This window comes from Athene noctua, chromosome 5 (assembly GCF_965140245.1).
Source record: "Athene noctua chromosome 5, bAthNoc1.hap1.1, whole genome shotgun sequence".
In the NCBI taxonomy this organism is placed as follows: Eukaryota; Metazoa; Chordata; class Aves; order Strigiformes; family Strigidae; genus Athene; species Athene noctua.
The window spans coordinates 55276789-55295790 of record NC_134041.1 but is presented as its reverse complement, the minus strand read 5'-3'; the positions used below and the strand labels follow the sequence as shown (position 1 = coordinate 55295790).

Sequence of the window (19002 nt, the reverse complement as noted above, 5' to 3'; positions counted from 1 at the left end):
ATACCTGTGAGTGAATATTCAGTGTCTGTTTATTCAGAACTTGCTAGTATTAGTATCAGATAATTGATTTCCACCTGTGATGTTGACTACTAGACTGATTTATAGGGAATGTCTTGATACTTGAAATCATGATTTCAAAGTATATCATGCACTCTGAACCAAAGGAAAGAGCTGGGCGGTGGTCTATTTCTTAAGGCTGTTGCTTGGATTCAATGAGAGCAGATGGTGCCTGTTTTTATCTCTCTGAAAAATGGATCTAAGAAGTGTTTACTTGACGTGTCCCTTGTGGTACTTTCATGAGTTGTAAAGGATGAAAGGGAGGTTTTCTTGTGGTTCCATCTGTGAAACTTTGGTGGGAAGTCTAGGGGTTTTGTATGCAGGTCATTGGTGGAGGTGGACAGGCCACTGTCTTGATACAAGAAAACTTTGGGTATTTGAAACTAAAACTTCTTGTTAGGGTGAACTTGTTTTGATAAACTTGTCTAGGAAAGGTTTTTCATTTCCAAGGAAGAATTTTGGGTCAGAAATAGAAATAATGTTTTTTGTTCAAGGAAGTGAGCAGGGTTTTAAGAGAATGACAGAGGAGGGATTTCACATTGGTATGTTCTGAACTCAGGCTAGCGCTCTACCCACTGGCCTGAAGAAATAAAATGAACAAATAAAAAAGACAAAACTCAAAAACTTAAAGAAATACAAAACTTCTAGGATTTGTTTCAAACAAGAGCAACAGGAACATTCAAAAGTAATACTGTTTTGTGGGGCAGGATAAATGGTTTCTCATCCTGCTGTGGAGGGAAAATGAGATCTTTCCATGTCATATACTTTGCTGCTAGGGCTTGAGATCAAAATTCATCCTGTTTTCTCTTTGTTTTCACTATGGTGTGCACGTTGTGGTAAACGGCCTTTCAGGATGGTGGTTTTGGCAAGGTTTTTCTGAAGGGGGGATGGACTAGATTGTTTCATTTCTCAATGGTTTTGAGAAAGAATATCCATAAATATGTAATAGATTGTTTTTATTTCTTCTTATTACCCTCAGTCACTTCACCCTGCGAAATATTAATCTCTGTTTTATCAGTCATTGAGGAAGATGTTTCAGCATGTAGAGACACCTCACTCCCCATTGCTGACAGTGCTAAAGAACTACTTTACTTATACGATGCAGTGCAGGGTTGTGTTAAGATACTGGTTTAGGACTGAAAATGAAACAGCCACATCAGAGTGGAAAATACACTTCTTATGGAGGTGTATGAATGTGGGCACAAAATTGTGCTGATGACTTTATGTTGTTGTCCATTTCAGAATTGGTTTCTGTGGAACATGCCACGGTGGCATAAATTTTACCCTGGTTAAAAGAGAAGGGACTGTGGGGATGTCACTGGAGGATGTACCAGAAACAGGGGGCCTTGGCAACATAACAGTCCCGGAGCTCATGAGTGCAGTGCACTTTTCTGGACTTCAGACAGTCCTAATGTCAGAATCAGATTAACAAGATAGTAATAGTCTGATTGTTTCCTCTAGCCCAGTATCTTATTACCAAAAAGCAGTCTAGGAAAGAATATATGAACAGGGTTGTCATATTCCTTCCTAGTATGCTCCTAGTATTCCTACACTTCCTCCTAGTATTCTCCTAGCATTCATTTTTAGGATTGAAGTTTAGGGCCTCAACCTTCAGTTTAAGGTTTATCAGGGTCTGAATAGTTTTACTGGTTTTAGTATATACCAGGGGATTAATATCCCATCAATTAACTTTCTTAGTATCTGTAAGTGTGTTAAAATTTTTAGTATCTGTGACATCTTAGAGCAAGGAATTCTATAGATTATTTGAGGAAATGCTTGTCTTACTCTGAAACGATCAGCTTCAGGTTCCCTTTGCATGTCACTTGTCAGGACATTTTTTCAGTTGCATAGCCAACCATCCAGAATCCCTGGGCAAATGCTTTGGGCTGGGAAATGTTGAAGGAGAACCAGGATAGCTAAAAGCAACCCACTTATCTTTGCAGTGCTCCATTATTCTTGATCAGCTCCTCAGTGCTCGTGATGCTCTGAAAGCTGCCAGTGCACTTCATTGTCATTCCTTCATCCTGTTGTCTTAGCGTAACCACCTGGGGCTTACGTGTGCTCTGTTCTGAATCTGGCTCTGCTGTTAGATCCCTGCTCACCCTGGAGGTGTGCCTTCAGGTCACTAATAAATATCCCTGTGAAGATTCCAGGACAGCTTCTCTGTTCTTATTGTGGTGGAGAGAAATGATGGGATGGACATATCTTATAATTTAATGCACCTGACAGAGGTTATTAGCTTGCTGTTGCTCCTCCTGGCTACTTAAGTGACATGTTAATTTAAATCTTCCTTCTTGTTTGAAAAGGATAGAAAAAAGTAGAATTGAGAAAATGATAGAAACGTACCTTGCACTTAAATTAATTTCATGCTTCTAGGTTTGATGCTGGGGAATGGAAGAAAGCATGATCTCATGTCTGGTTTGATTTCTGATGTCAGGGATTCTGTTTCTGAAGGATAGAGGAGAAAGGTAGTTCTGCAGGTACCCACAACTGAAGTGGAATCTCTGCCTTGAATACATGACAAAGAAATACCACTCTTGCCTCCTGTAGTGAGTACGATCTCAGAAGGTTGATGAATGATGAGGGGCTGTTTAGAAGCGTGTCACAGACACGAGTCATTTATGCTATAGCTGGTTATAAGCACATCTGTCATTTGAAGGTGTAGTTGGGTGATTTAAGCAGTCTTGTGACTGATGGGACTTGTAACCATCTATAACACAACTATGCCATTGCCTACAAGATATGAATCTGTCTTCTTTATAAACACACTACTACCTGCTAGGATGGCATTTCTTTGTAATTTTTCAGCCAGTTTAACTACAGCTGGCTTCAGCACTAATGGATGGAGATCGCCCTTCTAAAACTACCAATGAATTAAGAGACCACTGGTGACAGACGTGAAGGGATGAAATAGAGTAAGAGAAAAGAGGGGGAGAATCTAAAGAGTCTTCTAGAGTGCTACGGCTCTGTGCTCACCAAGCTTTGGATGGCAAGTGAGCTGCTGCTTCTGTACATGGTAACAGAGATTTTTGCATCAGGCTGGACCTGACTTTAATTGCACTGATATCCTCTCAGCAGACTTCTTCCACAGATTTAGTTGAGGACGTTTTATTTACTTTTTGTTGGGTTTTTTTATAAAAGAGGAAGAAAATGGAGGAGAAAAGATTATCTGCCACTGAGCAATTAACTGAGTGTATTGGATTTATTTCTCTTCGTCTCCTAGATATCGCTCAGATTACAAAGAGGATTAAACTGTAAGAGTTAGGAGAAGATGTTTTTTATCACTGGAGTAAGATAAGCTTATGTTTCCAATAAATAAAAATGTCAGAATAGTGACGGTGGTATCCATGAGCTGCAGACAGCTGTGGGGGAGGGCTAATCTTTTTTCTGTTTGTGTAAATATGATGCTCTGGAAAGATGTGCGTGAAGGACACTTTCCCTCAGGGCCTTGAGAGGCTGACAAGAAATGAGTGCTTCCATTCACCTCTTTGCTGCCTTATAGCTCTGTATTTGATCAGGAATGAGTAATTTCATGGAACTTGCTATAAAAATAGCAGTAATTAAACTTCACTTTTCAGCCAAAAAGTAAGGAGATGTAGAGTTTGCTTGGTTTGAAAGCCTTTATGTTCCAAGTCATGATCTCTTGCTCTGTTAGTCCTGGCAGTTACTGATGATACTTTTGACATTCCAAACCTGTGCCTGAACTGTGAGCTCCCCAGTTTGGGAGTGCTTAACACCTCCGGACTGGCCTTCACTGTTCCTGCTTTCTGCAGTAAGGAAGCTTTAGCACATATGCTATAAAGGAATCTCAAGGACTCTAAAAAATACCTATGCCTCATATAGATCTAGCTTTAACTTCCCATATGTAAAGCAGAGGGCATTAAGAATTTCTTCCCCCACCCCAGAGAGCTTAGAATGTATTTAGCTGACTGGCATCTGCAATATTTTGAAGATTGCCTGGTGATAAATATTACAGAGGTCGCAGCAAGATAAAAATTCCCAGAACTCCAAGACTGTTTCTAGCTTTTTCATGGCCTTTTTGTTTAATCTTGAACCGGTGCTTTAACCATTCCATCGGTTTACTCATCCCCATCTTCCAACACTACCATTGCACGTCATCCTGCAACTCTGTCGTTTCAAGAAGAGAAATTGTGTACGTAAGCCAGAGAAGAATCGGAACCCTCAGAGCATCTCTGCCTCTCAATATAGGAATAACCTTAATTTATTCTATGGGACAACCTGATGAAATAAAGAATTCCCTGTCCTTACTGTGTTCTTATCCTCTTCTGCTCTCAGCCACTGCTGGAGACAAGGTACAGGGCTAAGGTAGGCCAAGGTACTTGGTACTAAGGTCTAAGTACTGATGTGTTATGTCTGTATGTTGAGTAGCTGCGTAATCACCTTTATGCATGGGAGTGTTTTGTTGAAAACCCTTATTGTTCAGGGGTTTGGATTAGTATGTTAAATAATGAAAAGGAGTAGTAGAGCAACAGGAATGTTCTTTTGTGGCTGCTCTAGGGATAGAAGCCTCAGGGCGAGGTATCTGAATACCTTGCAATATTAGCCAGATGATCTGTTAGACATCTTTCTCTCCCTTGAATAGTGTTGTTCTAAAAGTCTTGGTTGTAAGTTGACCCCAGCTGTGTGGTTATAAATACTATAGGTGCTTTGAAGCCCCACATATTTATGTTTCTGCATGCAATTTTCTGGCTCCTTGCTATGTAAGAATGCCCCCTCTACATATCAGAGCTATAGCCACCCATGTAATCTTCAGTATTGTTGATGTGTTTGGGGAGATTTTCTTCCCTAGATTAGAGAGTTCTTGCAACAGGAGACTTGAAAGATTGTCAGTATTTTCTCTCTTCCTTTGAGGGGAATTACCAGGATATGTCTGTTATTGTATTCATTCTCCTGCACGTTTTATGCTGGTTACTTACTTCTGTTTTGCAGATAGGCTGTTCTCAACTCACATTTATTTTCTACCTGCTGAGCCACATTAACAAGGTCATAACTTGTAGTTTAGTGGCACAGTGTGCTCTGCAACAGCAGATTAGGGTCTTCTAGCTGAAGTTGGTAGGAGAAGCAAATCCATCTGAGAGGAACTGACAAAGTGAGGGGAAGGAGAGTCTCATTAAGCACATTTTAACCAGCAGTTTTGTGGGAAAGGAGAACTTGAAAAGGCCTATTTGAAGTGCTTTTATCTATAAATACGGTTCTTCATTTGCTCAGTGTAAGTCAGTTTTCTTAACAGGAATATCAGAGCTTGATAAATGCTGCTACGTTGTCTCCCATGGGCATTTAGTGAAATTGTAACAATGACATTTCCTTGTGTCTTTTAATTTTTTTTCATTTTTGCTCCTGCAAACATGAGCCACTGACTGCTCTGTGTATAGATGCTGGATGGCATCTATGGGGGGAGGGAAGAGTGAGTTTGCACACTCAGCTATTTGCGTAGGAAGCAGTATCTTTTCACTGTTTGATCGCAGCAGGAGATCTGCTTGCACTGGAAGCAAGCTCAGAACATGGATTTCATGCACCGACTGTGTGAAGCTGAATGCAGCCTTTTTCCTGTGTGATGGGATGCTCTATTCAGCCATCAGGACCCCTAGGGACCTAGAAGTTTCTATAGCTATCAATTTTTTACATGAGAGGGCTCACTTTACCCTGGTGACTAACAGTAATAAAAACTTCTAGCACAGTCAACTCTTCTGCTTGGTTGCTAGAGTTTCCTGGGATGTTTTGCCTGTCAAGAAGAGCTCCAATAAAGCTGGGGGGGGGGAAGCAACCAATCAATTAAACAGAAAATATACCCAAAACCCCAAAACAGACCTACCTAGGAAACAATCCACAGCAAATGTTTAAACAGATCCTAGTTTATCCAGAAACTTACTGAATTTTATTACATTCTTACCCTCCCTGTAGAATGAGGGCCAGTATAACCCTTGCATTTTGTGGTGTAATATGCGTGTTTGCTTAATCTCAAGTAAGTTCTGCCTTGACATAGCTTGAAGAATCATACCCTCATATTTTGAAGGATCAGATTTGGCTGAGGATTTAGTGATGTGCTCCTCATTGCGTGGTCTGTGTGGATAACATATTCAGCACTCATGACAATGCAAATTTATTAAGCATATTAAAAATGTGTTCTCTGTTGCAGCCAGTCATGAAATGTAGGAGTATTATCAAGTATATCGAAAAGAACCCCAATCCATTTTCTGCATGAAAAAACCATGTAAATCAAGATAATGAATATTAATACTGACATATATTATCAATACACTGTAAATAACAGATGCACAATATTCATGTCACTTTATAGACATACAGTATTTAAATGCAGTTTGTAATTTTTGTTCTGAAAATTAGAAGATGAACTTGCACATCTGTTTCCTAGACACTACCTGTTCGCACAAACGATATTGGTTAAACATGGTAGAACTATCTCTGGTTCTGGTCCATGGGGTTCATCTGTCTGTTGTGGCTGTGTAATAACTGCAGACAAGCTAGACTGGAGCTGATATGTAAGAGGAAAGACAAACAGCACAGTAGTTACCAGTTCATACACGGAAAGCAAAACATCCTTTATGTTCTGGTGTTTCCATCTCTTTCATATCGATGCAGCCAGTCTCTCTTCCTTTTGCAAAGCTGAGTGAAGTTGTACTTACCCTTTCAGAGGGGTGTATGCTCCACTAATCACAAAAAGGGAACAATTCTGCTTGAGTGAATTATGCTAGCTTGAGTCCTGAACTCTAAGGTCTTCAGATCCAGGTCCCAAAAATTTCTACACCTGCACCTTGGGAATTATCCAGGCAGACATTCAAAGTTTATTGTTACTATAGGAAGAGCCAGACATGTCAATAGGTCTCTCTTGAAGGATTTAGTGAAACACCTGGAAACTACTTGCTGTGAAAAATGAATGTTTAAATATGTATCAATGGTATGTTTGTTGCGCAACATAAGCCGACTACCATTTACACCAAAACATAGTAGCTTGCTTGGAAGTGTCCTTTCTTCTGATTTCTCCAACCTACCAAATAATTAGAAAAGCAGAAAAGGAGAAATAAAGCTCACAATTAATAACTCGTGTCTCCAATAGTGATAGCAAAGCCAGCTTTGGAGTATGATCCTGCCAGTGGCTCCTGTGTCTTGGAGCATAACGTAGTTCTCAGCTGCAGAAGGCTTTTCTTTCTCATGTCAGGAGCTTAGTGGCGGTGGAGAAGTAGGATTTCAATGCATGAGCTGTTCATTAGGAAGCTGTCCTTTAGGAATGCCCAGAGCCTGTGGGTGAAACACCTCTGTGTGTGCACCAGTATTGTTAGTGACACTGTGCTTTGCAGGGGGTTGGAGCCATGAGAACAAGGAAGGTTCATTTTGCCTTTTGTCATTAGGATGTACCATTGAGGAGGGCATGTGTGTACTCAGCACTGAGAAGGTTTGTGCTTGTATGACAGGGATAACTTAAGGAAGACTTGATTCCTGGTGAGCAAGGAATTAGCTTGCAGCTCGACTTCCCCTTATCAAGGCTTGAAGGAGGCATGTGGGGGTTCAGGCACTTATCTGTCTTGGCTGGCAGTCCCACTGCTATTGTGCCGAGTCATTTCACTGGTGAGGTGCACTTAAGTGGTGGGTGAACTGTGTTCTGTCAATTAGGAACATCAATTGTAAGGCACTCTAAACCAATACAGTGCTTTGCCAATGGGAGATAAAAAGCCTTCCTTATTTCTTTCACCCATTATTTCCTCCTATCCCCCAGATGAGTTTCTTCTCTAAGGAAGTTACATGAATTTCCCTAGCATGCATTTTAGTGTGTGCTGTGTAGTTGGGTGTGAAGATAAAACCTCTTTTCAGTGATCTTGAAGTATAGATAGTGTATGTTTGAGACACTGAGTTGAAAAGTAATAGAAATGCAGAGATGCCATGTGCATCGTGTATTAAATGACTTCATAAGGAGAGATAGACTGATAGCCGATCTTCCCCCAGAGCAAAGTTCTTGCAGAAAGACAGTGCTGTTCCTTATGCTAATGTGCTTTTACTGCTGTATTTCAAGACTCTATGTACATATCTATGTTTGTGTTCATTTCCTTCTGGTTCCTTCAAGCCTGAGCTTCTGGAGTCAGGGGACTGCTCACAATCTCAGTTTTTCTGTGGTGGGAGAAGGCCCCGCTTCCTGGTTTTCACGTAGTGAAGAGAGAACTGAATGGCTCCATCTGCTGTACAGATGGGAAAGCCCAAAGATAGATTCTTCACACCTGGTTCCTGAGAGCTTTTTTTCCATTGCTTAAAGTATCTTCTCTGGAAAGACAAATCAGGATGGAATGGAAGGGCAATTGGAAAGGGGTGGATTCCTCCCTGAACTGGACGTGTAGATGCTGCTTTGTTGTACTGAAGGCTGAGGTTCAGATCACAGCCCTGATCAGGGCAGGCAGAGTCTTGAGTCTGACTTTCCTGCAAACCAGCTGAGTGTTGATTGTTGGCTTACATGATTACACTGTCCAGTAACTAAAAAAACAAAATAAACTTTCTGTTCTGCTGGTGAACAAAAGCAAATTTTGTTTACTTTTGACAAAACTGGAGGGTTTTTTTCTTTCACGGTGGTAATGCTACAAAGTTATGCTGTCTCCTAGGGCAAAATAGGAGGAGAGGAGGCGTGCTCTCAGAGTTAACTGGGGACCAGGTATTTCCCGTATATATGGAAGAAACACAGCTGGGTAGGAAGGACACAGACACTGGAAGAAAGTCTGAGGAGATGGCAGCTTCTGTATTACTGATTAAAAGCTGCCAGTCTTTCCCAGAAGGCTGTGACTGCTGGTCTTGAGTCCCCAAGAGATTTTTGTTAAACTGTAGGCTTTAAAATCTGCACAGCACTCAGCTGCCAATCTGATGGGCATTGTGACCTCTGGGGAAAAAAGGGACTGCAGTCAAAATTGGGCCAGCATTGTCCTTTTACATTTGCATACAAAACCCTTTTAAAATAAGCTAAAAGGGAAACAGGAGGCCAGAAGAACCATGTGCTAAATAACCCACTGTAAGACAGGAGGATGAAAGGGAAGCTGTAGGCAGGGCTAAACTCCCATTGTGCTTTACCAGCAAGTCACTGTGTTCTTACTGATAGTTTGGGTGTGTTTACATTGTCCCAAGCTGTCTCAGCTCTGAAGGATAAATTTAGGAGGCTGACAACCACAAATTTTTGGTCTCCTCTTTATTTCTGTCCTTGCTTGTAGGAAGCAACATATCTTCTGTTTAGAGCTGTGGAATGAGAACCGCAGTTGTGAGTCATAGCCTTCTCACATACAGTTTTAGGCAAGCTTCTTCACCATTGCATGTGGGTAAGGGGGTTATGTTACCTGTCCAACTGCAGTAAATGAGCTGAGAGTTTTGGATGAAACTGGCTAATAGAGACCAGTCCTGGAATAGTTAGAGTGGAAACACAGCTGTACAAGCCTACAGTCTCTATCCATGGCTGAAGCCTAACAGAGATTTGGCCTATGCTTTACCAAGCCAGACTTCTGGTATATCCAGTCCCTAACAGGACCTTGAGACATCTTTGCAGGCAGGGTGGATTGTCATCTTTGGATCGATTTATGATATCTTTAGTTTGGATTTTGCCTGAACAGGGCTAATCCTTGCTAAAGGGTAAGAATTGAGGTTAGAAACGATTCCTTTTAAATAGTCAGTTCTCTTTCCAAGGAAGGAAAATCAACACAGAAGATGTTTTGACAGTGGACCATGTGGCATTTCTGGGAAGAGGTACTAGATGGGAGGAGCACTAGAGGTAGCGGCAAAATGAAATCTATCAACCTCACTTGTAATAGTTTTCTTTGTGAAGATATGAAACAATCTTTTTTCTTAATTGTAACTTCTCAGCTCCTCTGTTCTTGTGTTTTCTAGGAGGTGAGAGTGGCAACAGCCTTTTTCCTCTTTACTCCATGGTAACACTGCTTAAGTGGAAGCAACACCATTCCATACTATGGAGTATGTAAGAATGCAAAGTTTTTGCACAATTCTTCCTCAAAATGAGTGTTACTTTCTGGAGTCTTCAAGAGGTGGTCTGCTTTCTCCTAGTCTGCCTCCAGCAATGCCCAACAAATGAGAACGATTGTCAGTGTTAAACACTCAATAAGAAACCTACTGCCTTTGGGATAATTTTTATTACTTGCCCCACTAGAGAAATCGGCTTATGCCCCAAAGCATGAGTTTGAATGGCTTGCCATATTAACATTAATACTTAGTTAAAAATGTAAATTATATATATTATAGGCTATTAAATTTATTGGCCCTTTCCAGTAAGCACGTCTGTGTCTTGCAAGATTCTGACCTCCTTTTGCTGTGAGCAGTGCGCACTGACTACAGGCACTGTGGAAATATAATTTCTCTTCACTTCCCTGCCAATGCTGGAATGACGATGTACTCTTGTTATGAGGCAGCATAAAATTTAGAGGCTAGTCACGATGAAGGTAGTAAGAAAGAAACTTAAAGACCTCAGTAAATTTCCCTTCTAAGTATTCCGTTTTCAAAGGTAAATGCTCTTATTCTTTGTAATCTCTCTTTGTATGTTAACAGCTTTCACAATGCTAATTCTTCTGTAAGAAGAGCACATTACAATCCCAGTCTGCTTTATCTCTGGTAAAGGAGCCAAAGGAGAAAGAAGGAAATATATTTTTTATTTTTTCTTTAAAGTCTACCAGCTACTCAGCACACATGTACTATAAATTCAAGACGTGGATGTTACTCAAAAGAAGCAAGAGTGATGTCACAAGTGTTTTAATAGCCTTTGATTTATTTCCTTAAGTGCTTTATTAAGATGATGCACAACAGTGTTTGGAAGCCAAATGCAGGCTTAGGAGAGACTTGGAGGAGTTATTTTCAATCTCCTGACGTTTCTTCCTCAACACAGTAATTTGTTTGATTGGGGCAGAAAGGCCTTGGATTCAGAACAGGAATTCAACTTCTTATTTAATGTTTCTTTGTGAGTTAATCAGCCCAGTTTGTGATCTGAGTAGGAGTATGAATGAACTTACTGTGATATGAGAGCTGCATGGTTCAGAGAACAGGATACTGGCTGGAGTTGGGAGATTATTTGTGTTCTGTCGCTGTATGGGTTTGTGGGTATTAGATGGTGAAATATTTGGTTAGGTGTAATCAAGAATCAGAAAATTTGTGTCTATCAAAAGTCAGATGCAAGGAGTCCTCTCCTGGAGAGATATTTCTAATGACATTCTGCAAGGTTAGTTCTAGATGCAGTGATACAGGGCACTTCTGCCATTAGTCTGGTAATAAATCTGGTATAATTTCCAAGTTTTAAGACAGGCAGGGTAATGAATCAAAAAGAGACCTGAGATAGTCACAGTGAGCAAATGGATTACTTGGTAAGCTGAGCTCAGTTGAAGAAATGTATTTTAGTCCAACAAAGCATAATAGTAGGACAAGGTCTGAAGGTTGTACTTACAGTACTATATACTATCTGCTTGCAGCATGGAGAAGAGCTGTGATTGGACAGTGTGTAGGAGCTCAAATAGGCAAAGAGCTGGACATTATGTCCCGTTGTGAAGGGGGACTGCTTTGATCAGTGGCTGTGGAACCTAAGGGGTTGAATTTTTAAAGAAATTAATGCTACAAAATGTTTATTTTAAGATACTGATTTGACATGAAAAGCTTTTTGTGACAGCACACAATTTTCAACAAAACTCTGCACCAAGGGTGGGATTTCTGGGTAGAATTGAAAGAGAAATGGAAAGTGCAACAGTGCATTGCAATGTTTAGGGTGTTTCTATGCTCCAGCAACATTCTAAATATGTCTATGAAGGATGCCATCTATGGCTCAGAAGGTCACAGTATCCCAACTGTTAGCGGCTGGGGTTTGGAAGAAAAACTAATTCATGCTTCCCAAGGTTTTTCACAGATATCTGTCATTAACCATCATCAGAGACAGGGTACTAACCTAAATGAACTTCTACTCTGACACAAGATGCTCACCCTGATGCTGAGTTAGAACAAAACTCTATATACGTAAATGTACACATTGGAAGTATTACTTCTGTGATGTAGTTGCATTTCATAGCTAAATTTACTCATTTCCATTTTGTGAAGATAATTATTTTACATTAATCCATTACAAATTATCCAATTCAGCACAAGGCTAGCGGTGAAATGTTGATTTGAATTAAAGAATAGACATAAAATTAAACAGATCTGTAACATCCCCCTAAGGTCATGCATATAGCAAATGCTTAAAATTGCAAGTGAACCAAGTCTGGTGTCTGTAAGAATAGTGACTTGGAAGGCAAAACAAAGCTAATAAAATACATAATGAATGGTGAAATGAGGTGGGCAAAAGATTGCTCAGGCCAGGTGGAAAGATGACAAATATTGAAGAGAGCTGGCAGAGGAAACTTAGTTTTCAAAGCAAAGAAGATTAGACATGGTTAAGGTTTAGAGGGGTTGCATGAGGAGTCAGCTCTTCTGCTTGTAGAAACTGGTATTAATTCACTGACCTGAGTCAAACTGCACTACTTTCCACTAGCTGTTGATCTGCTCCAGAAGTGACTTCTGGCCACTGATATAAAAGCAGCATCACCTTTCTTGTTAGGTTTTTCTTCTTACTGTTGGCATTATTTTGATAGCTGCTATTACTGCTTAGCTTTTTAGCATTATCAAAATGCAAAGTAAACAGAAAAGGTGGTTGAAAATACTGTTAAGTGTAGCTATAGAGTCTAATCAATCTATGTTCCATTAGAAAATAATGGTCAATATTGTAATAAGTATAAATTCATTGTCCAGCCCCTCTATTAATGTTATTAAAAAGGCATTGGGTTTGACAGTTGGCTTTTCTTAGATTCAGTTGCTCTTTATTGTTTCAGAAGAAACCTGCTGAGTCGATTGCTTTAGAAAGAAGATGGAATAAACCTCTCAGAGTAAACAAGGCTTGTTAATTTGCAGATTTCTGTTGAAAATGCTTGGGAAAAAAACTTGTATAAAGACATAATAGCCTAGTTTTATGTGTGTGGATTATCTCTCATGTGCAGTAACTTCTGGAATGCTGGTTAGTGCTCTGAAAAAAACAAGGAAAAAAATGGGGTTTTTTGTTAGCTTGGTGTGGGAGAAAATGAAAGATGCAGAATTATTCATTAAATGGATTCCAGTGACAGAGGAGCTTCATGTTGCAACTTTCTTCCAAACGAAATCCAAAATCCAAGTGTGTCTCATTTAGATGAGGGAAGGTCTGAGGCTATTTACTCGTGTTATAACGACTAGCACTCTAGCCTTTTTTATTCTAAGTAATCCCATCACGTCAGTAAGAATTAATCATTGAATAAAGGAGGTCTATTTCAGTTGTATGAAGGGTTATTTTGGATCAAACCAAAGAGCATCTTGACCTAGTACCTTTTCTTCAATGTGAACCTGCAGCAAATGAAGAAGGAAGTGTATAAGAACAAGGCCAATCATGTGTGTTACTTTCCTGATGTAGTCTTCCAGGTAATACTTTGTTCTGTCTCCAGGACTTTATAAAAAGAGCAGAAGTGTTCAATAGAGGTATTTCTTAGTGCTTGGTGGGTGTGTTTATGTGGGGGCTATTCTTCCTTCTCAGAATGCATCCATCCTTTGAACCAATACAGACTTTTAGCATCCAGAATGGTGGACAGCTGAAAAGCACCAGGTGGTTGTTGGCCTGTGTTAACTGCAGTGAGAGCTGAATTAATGCTTGGGAACGGGGAAGTTTTCTGTGCCTTTAGATATCTAGTTTCTTTTCCCTACAACTCTTTATATATATATGAAGTCCTGCTGTGTGATGAAAAGAAATTCACCCAGCTGTATTTTATCTTATAAAATGAACTTGCTACTCACCATGTTGGATAGAACACCCTGTGGAAGTGAAAAAAGTAAATGACACAAAATTGCACTTGTTGTGTAGCCTTTAGGGCAAGGAGCTCCATATGGCAGATGGAGAACAGAATGTCTTTAAATTTTATTGATTGGTCTTTAAACATTGCTTTATCCTTTTAATGAATGGAGAAAGTAAATGGGATGACTTTGGAAGGCTCCATTAAGTAATAAGGAAAAATCCTTGTGCCTTAGTAAATTTGTGCTGTATAGATTTGTACTGTGCCGCTTACTAGAAAATGAAAGTATGGAAGAATAAAGTTGTGGTGGTCCTGGATGATCTTCAGCTCTGTATTGCTTCTAGGCTGACCATATTGCTCCTATCACCTCAGAAAAAATTTTCTTTTCAGAGAGGTGTCAATGACTTTGACTTGGAAGACTCAGCTGCTTAGGACACATAATTCAACACATCAGTGACTCCTATTTAATTAGTGTGCCTGAACCTACAATGTGGACCTTATTGTCCTGTTAATTAATTTTCTAAATCTGTTAATTAATTTTCTAAATGAATTTAGTGGTAACTGCCTTCCGCCTTCTGGTTGAATGTTATGTAGAGAATTGAATCTACCTCCTCCTTCCCTGTCTGATAGATCTGATTTCTCATGAAGATGAGCCCCTCCAAAAGTACCTGTAGAAATCCTGGTCAGAAAGGAAAAAGCAGAGGAAAGTAAAATTCTAGCAGGCTGTGTCCTCTCTGTTCTGAGAATGAAATCTGAAAGGCAGCCTTAGCTTCTGTAAGGCCTAGATATTCACCAACTGATAGGATGAGTCAGCCTCTACTGGGTGCAAAGTATCTTTCCACTGATGGAGAGGAAAGTTGGGAAAAAGGGGAATCATGTAGTTATTGCTAGCATTACTCTTGGTGGCTCCAGGTAATGTCATACATGGAATGATACCAACACTCACCATGTCTGCCTGCCCTTATGCAAGAACTCCCCCTCTCTTCTTAAAGATTAAGCATTGACACCTATGTTAGTAACTTTAAAGATCTACTCTTGATGGAGTGATTTATGTTACTTTGGAAAATGCAAAAAGGCCATAGCTCAGTCTGGCACATAGGGGAAGTACACATGAGATTGGTGTAAATCTGGCTGCATAATTCCATTCATTTTGGCACCTGTTTTATTTCACATAGAAACTGATGTCTTCCAGCTGCACTTAATGAGCTCAAATCCATCCAGGAAGGGGGAGAGGATGCTGAGTGAATCAGCAACATCTCAATTACCTTAGAGCCTTAATTTACATGTGTATTTGGCCTACACTTGACAGTCATCATGTACTGTCTTAAAAGTACCCACTGGGCACTGTCATCCTGTCCTCCCACATAGGTTTGTCCCTTCCTTTCTAAAATGCTGCTTCTCTGGCCTCCCTGCTTCTGTCATTTCCTTTGTTACTTTCAAGAAGTTTTAAGCTTTGCTCTGAAAGCTATATAATACATTATAATTTCTTATGGAACATCAACATAAGAGCCCAGAACTTTTCTGAATGCAGATGTCATAAACATTTGTATTCTCAATCGCTAAACCTCTAGCAGGCTTTTATGTAATTATGTATGATAATTATACAAACTCTCCTGTAAACCGTCATTAAATCTGTGGAAAGGCTTGTACAGATTTCAGTAAGCTTTGGATCAGGCTCATTACCAGTTTTTGATTTTCAGACAGACAATGTTGTTTTCTGCTTTGTTTTGTCTTTTTTTGTGCCATCCATAAGTACACAGGGTTCTTATAAATTGAATTAGTACTTGTAAAAATGATATGCTCCTTTCTCTTTTATTGGGCACCACCAATAATATACCCCCTATGAAAGCAGTGCTTGCACTAGGATTGTTGCAGCTGAGTATCTAGCAAGTCAGGTGGATACAGCAGTCAGGTGAGCCCAATGTAGTGGGAAAGGAAGTGTAATTGGCGTATCAGGCAATGGCTCACAGCTTGCTGCTGCCCTGCTTCTTGGAAGAGTTCACAACATCTGCTGTTGACATCTGAGTCCTAGGAGAGATTTGAAGTGTGTGAATAGGGGGTGAAGATTGGTGAACCCAGAGGGCTCTACAGAGAACCAAACTTAGTTACCTCAACAGTATGAATTGGCTTATTGTCCAACAGATTGAAGGTGCGAAGGCACAGGTAGATTCTAAGGAAGAATTTGACTGAGTCCAAAGGACTTTCTTTTTTTTTAATATCTGATTGGCAGCTGCTGTGCCGTGTCAGAGAAATTAAATGGGTGCAGGTGGGTAAGTTTGATCGATGGCCAACTAAGGCTGTTGTCCTTGTTGATGTGTTATTGGGATCACTGTTCCCTCTCTGGGAGACAAAAAGGAAAAAATTCATGAAGCATCCTGCTGTAACTGTTAGACATTCCTGACCAAGCCTAGCTCCTGCTGATCTGCAGCAGGGTGCCATGGCCTCTTGTTCTCTGTAGTGGGTGCAGGTGGTTGCCCTGACTTTTTTTTTTGTCACCAGCTGTGCCTGGTATGTAGCTGTAACATTGCTGTGTAGCTGTGGCAAAGACCTGCAGGAGATGAATATCATCTGCTCAGATCATGAGCTGGCAGTAGTCCTGCTAAAAGGTCCAAGCTTGCTGCTGCTAATTCACTGAGCTCAAAGAATGGTTTGTTTGGAAACTCAGCTTTATCTTAAATATTACTCTGTGATGTCTAAATGCAAAAAAAAAAAAAAAAAAAAAAGGATAAAATGCTAAGGGGCCTAGATTCTTTGTAGGATGAGGTAGTTGCACTCGGGAGCTGAACTTGCTGGCCTCTGAATTGGACAGGACTTGTCAGCACTACCAGCTGAGTTAATGCCCAGTGGTACAGTAAGGAAGATGGACTGTTAGTGTTGCCTTTCGGCCAGAGTCATAGAATAGACAAGTAATAATGTCTTCATTCAGCTTAAAAAGACTCTTCTGTTAGTTGAAATAATAGACTAGGAGTGGGTTTGTCTGGAGATAGAGAACAGAGATCTAGTTCCAGTCCCCAGGCAGGGGTGTATGTGATTTGCTTACTGTTTGTGTTCCAGTGCTGTCATTTGCTGCACTCTAGGCTGACTTTCTGGGATTAATAATTTATTATGCTCAGTTTACCAATGTTTCCCTTAATGTAGAGTCTTTACTACTGAATTACCCACTAGTGCTACAGATCAGATGGTCTATCAATTGCCACAAGAATAGCTTCTGCCTGCTTTCACTCCTAATTTTCTAAAGTAAACTTTACTCTTAGCTGCTGCTTCATTTCCTACATCTTCTTTTGCTCTGTCAGCTAAAGACTTCTATTCCAGCAGGTCCCAAATGTGTGATTTCTTATTTCAAAATGAATGAGGGAAGTAATTCCCCAGCGGTATCAATCACTGGGATGAAGGTAGGTATCCTGATTAGCTGCAATGACAACTATGTCTAATTAGCTGAGTTGGTATCTACCTTCCTGAATACCCAAATGAGATGTTTATTTAGGTGAGCTAGGAGTTAATCATTATGCACAAGTCCAGTGGTTGAAGACAGTTCAGCCTCTGACCTAGCTCAATAGCCTTAAATCACCAAGGCAAAAGGGTTATCAATGAGTGTCAGGGAAAAACAGTTTTCCATTTGTCCCTCTCTGTTCCCCTATAGAATAAGATTCCTTTTCCTGCTCACCTTGCCACAGCCCTCAGAAGATACATTTGAGCTACTTCAGGCTCAAATGCAGCGATATAACACCAAGCATTTTGCCCTGGCTGTCCTGTCCATTTCTTTTGGGTAGTTGAGCAATATTGCATTTGGGAATGGTGATGTTAGTTAAACATCTCCTTCCCTCTAAAAATAAACTCAGTAAAGCAGAACTGGGACCTAATCCACAGGATTTCCCAAAGGTCTGTAAATGTCTAGAACGAAAAAGTGTGAGTACATGGTCCCTAGCCATATTTCCACTTCCTGGCCAGTAAGAGCTCCCTGCATTGATGACTACATCTGTCCTGCAGAATTCAATTATCTTCCTAAGTCTTGGCCTAAATACAGTTTATATGCTTCTGTGCTTATCCCCAGGAATGCTGAAGAAATTTGCTAACTTTGGTTTTTTTCTTTTGGTGTCTGAAAACCACTGGTGAATCCAAAGGTAAGCTTCCTCTAACTGATTTTTTTGTTTGTTTGTTTAAACAGTAAGACAGAATGTTTACAAAGTCTGTTGTAAATCTCAAGGTGATGAAAGCATGTCTGGCATATGCAATGGTGAAGTAGTTCAGGGCAATTTTTTGTAGCAAGGGATTTTGTATCTGGTGTTGCAACAAAAAATTTTGGAGTGTACAATTTCTCTCTCACCCTCAGGTTCCCTCTCCTACTGTCCTGCATCAGTAACCAAACCATGAAGCCAGTCTTAGGATGCTGGTACCTGTTTTGGTGGCTGTCATTTACCTGGTTTGGGAAGGTTTGTCTCAGATGCCTTCCTGATGGATTTTCAGGGTGGTTTGAACTAGTTTACACTGTAACACAGTTTCTCTCCTGCAGACACAATTGCTCCTTTACCCTTGGGTCAAAGCCCTTCCTCTCCCTGATGTCCCTTTTATGATCCTTAAGTGCCATTTAAGATGTAGCTTTTCCTAAGCCATCTTTTCTCCTTGCTTATTTCCTCCATTCTCTTCACCAGCAGCTTCCCTCTTAAATACCACTAGTCCACTAGTCTATTGTTACAGCAAACACCCCACAAACCAAGCCAGAACAAACTATTACAGAACAGCCCCACATTTATCACATCTCCTATATGCCACTTTGAAATGTCCTTTATAAAAATTGTTAGTAGCTCAGGAATCCAATAAAACCTGTAGTTTTATAACCATTAATAACTTCAGGATTTTTCCCATTAAGTCTTAACAAGAAATAAAATTAAAAAAAATTCACAGGAGTTTTATTTCATTCTCTCCAACAGTTCTGTGCTACTCTCATAAATAAAATTTTCCTACAAAAATACACTTATTTTAATATACTCTTACACTGCCATTCAGGCTGAGTTTCTTGACTCTCAGCAACCTCATGCAGTGTTGGTATCTTCATGGGACCACTGCTGTACTGTGTGTGGGTGAGTCAGCTTTCCATTTTAAAAGTAGC

The 19002-nt window shown here is 40.1% G+C and overlaps 1 protein-coding gene across 3 annotated transcripts in view; it reads left to right on the top strand.

Moving 5' to 3' along the window:
- SORCS1 (sortilin related VPS10 domain containing receptor 1) overlaps window positions 1-19002 on the top strand; it is a 300163-nt gene that overhangs the window by 92641 nt on the left and 188520 nt on the right. The window lies entirely within an intron of this gene.